Source organism: Palaemon carinicauda, chromosome 28 (assembly GCF_036898095.1).
Source record: "Palaemon carinicauda isolate YSFRI2023 chromosome 28, ASM3689809v2, whole genome shotgun sequence".
Classification (NCBI taxonomy): domain Eukaryota; kingdom Metazoa; phylum Arthropoda; class Malacostraca; order Decapoda; family Palaemonidae; genus Palaemon; species Palaemon carinicauda.
The window spans coordinates 1,050,331-1,052,830 of NC_090752.1; the positions used below are offsets into that span (position 1 = coordinate 1,050,331).

Below are 2,500 nucleotides of genomic sequence, written 5' to 3' on the forward strand. Positions count from 1 at the left end.
GACGTTTTATACCAAACGAGCTAGTTCTATATGAATACTGTGTACCTCTGCCTCAGGATCAGAGACCCAACGGGTCCTCCAAGGATTCGAACCCGGGCCCAGGAAACTGAAGTTCCACGAGTGGTAAGTCACTGGAACTACAGTTTCCAGGGAGTGATTTTAGCCTTCTGGAAGTGTAAGTGTTCTAGTGGCTATGAAGTGAGTGCTTGTGCTTTTCTTCTTAGAGAAAGTGGCATTTTACTTTCATAATCTCATTTTCTTTACCAATATTTTAAATGGTGAATTCTTAGCCTTCTGGAAGCACTGTAAACGTTCTAGCGGCTGTGACGTGAGTGCCTGTGCTTTTCTTCTTAGAGAGAGTGGCATTTTAATTTTCATAATCTCATTTTCTTTACCAATATTTCAAATGGTGAATTCTTTGCTATTATTTTTACAGTTATTAGTAGATTCTATGCCCAACGAGTTATGAAACTAAACCATTTTCGACATGAATGTGCAGATAGATACTTCTAAAGCCCTGTCCACACGATCGAGCATGTGATACCAGCCCACCATAGTTAGTAAGAATGACGTCAGAAGTGGGAAAACCACAGACAGGGATCTGGCATCATAGTGTTGCCAGATCCCTGCCTTTAGTTTTCCTGCTTCTAACGTCATCAACCCTCATTCTTACTAACTAATGTGGCCTGGTATCACTGTTTGCCCGTCGGGCATGCTCGATCGTGTGAACAGGCCTTTAGAGTGACGGATGTAGGTTTTAAAGACACATACACAACAACTTATGAATGTAATACTTGCGCAGACGTCAATCAGTCCAGTGATATTGACATCTCAGGGCTAGCGATGTCGCGTGCCAGAACTGTGGGAAGATTTTGCCATTGGTAAATCCGGTAGTTTGTATTTGGTTGAATAAGATTTTGTCACTGCTAAAGCGGGTTATTGTATTGGGTGGTATATTATCAACGTAGACAATGAGCAGAAAACCCTCTCACTGCTCGAAACCGGTTGAGTCGAAGGATGTGTTAAACTTAACTCCACGTAATTTATAATTTTTTGTACAAAAGTGACAATTACTTTGTGTGCACTAACATTGTGATAGTGTTTTATACTTTGTACATATTATCTGTACTTTTACAATGTGTTGTGATATATTAAAGCCAAATTGTGAATGATATGGTCTTCATCACCTTCCTATTGATATGTCCCTTTCCCAGTTACTGACGGATTGTTCAAATGAAGAGAAAAAGATAATAAGAACAATAGAACAAGTTAATTACAAAATTAACGCCACTGAGGCAGCAATCACTTTCAATAAAACCTTGAATAAAGACAAAAAGACTTCGTAAAGAATGATGATAATTTTGACAATTCAGTCCTGTTTGTAACACTATACTCAATTTCTTTTAGTGAGGCGCATTTGCACCGGCTCGCAGCGGTGCCCTTTTATCTCGGAAAAGTTTCCTGTTATCTGATTGGTTAGAATTATCTTGTCCAACCAATCAGCGATCAGGAAACTTTTTAGAGCTAAAAGGGCACCCCTGCGAATCTGTGCAAATCGGCCTCACTAAAAAGAATTGACAATAGGCATCCAGTTCATTCTAATAGTCAGGCCTTCACCATGAGGTTCAATACTACACAGTACTCTAGAAGTTTTATTCCAGCTATGACCAAGTTGTGGAATGATCTTCCTAATCGGGTTGATGAAACGGAAGAACTTCAAAAGTTCAAACTTGCAACAAAAGTTTTTATGTTGAGCAGGCTGACATAAGACTTTTCATAGTTTATATATGAAATATCTGTTTTGATGTTGTTACTGTTTTAAAGATATTTTATTTCTTTTGCTTATCATTTCTCATAGCGTTTATTTATTTCCTTATTTCCTTTCCTCACTGGGCTATTTTCCCTATTGGATCTCTTGGGCTTATAGCATCCTGCTTTTCCAACTGGGGTTGTAGCTTAGCTGATAATAATAATAATAATAATAATAATAATAATAATAATAATAATAATAACAATAATAATAAAATGGCTGCTGATGACTTAGCAGATAGACCTATAGGCTCCCCCAAACCTCCCATACATAGCTCACAAGGATGGTAAGGTTGCAGCTACTAAAGGAACTAACGAGTTTGAGAGGGACTCTAACCCCAGTCTGGCGATCACCAGTCAAGGATATTACCACATAGGCTACCTTAGAATGAGGTGTACTAAGAATCTCATGTCCAACTGTACCTTTTAACTTTTTTACATTAAATATTTTTTTTCACTCTTTAAATACGATTTTTTTTTACATTGAATTTAATTTTTTTTTTCGAGTTTGAGCCGGACTCGAGCCCCAGTCTGGCGATTACCAGGCAAAGATAATACCACATAGGCTACCTCAGAATGAGGCGTACCATGAATTTTTTTTTCCAACTGTACATTTTATCTTTTTTACATTAATTTTTTTTTTCTCTTAAGATAATTTTGTTTTACATTGAATTGAAAAAAAAAATTTTAC

General features: G+C 37.2%; 1 protein-coding gene across 2 annotated transcripts in view; it reads right to left on the bottom strand.

The window, feature by feature from the left end:
• Positions 1 to 2,500, bottom strand: part of LOC137621418 (uncharacterized) — a 128,893-nt gene that overhangs the window by 65,161 nt on the left and 61,232 nt on the right. Inside the window, exon 2 of one of the 2 annotated variants that reach the window (XM_068351718.1) lies at positions 795 to 859. The exons of the other annotated variant lie outside the window; for it this stretch is intronic. The gene's annotated coding sequence lies outside the window, so the exon portion shown is untranslated. The remainder of the gene's footprint in view (positions 1 to 794; positions 860 to 2,500) is intronic. 2 annotated transcript variants of the gene reach the window in all.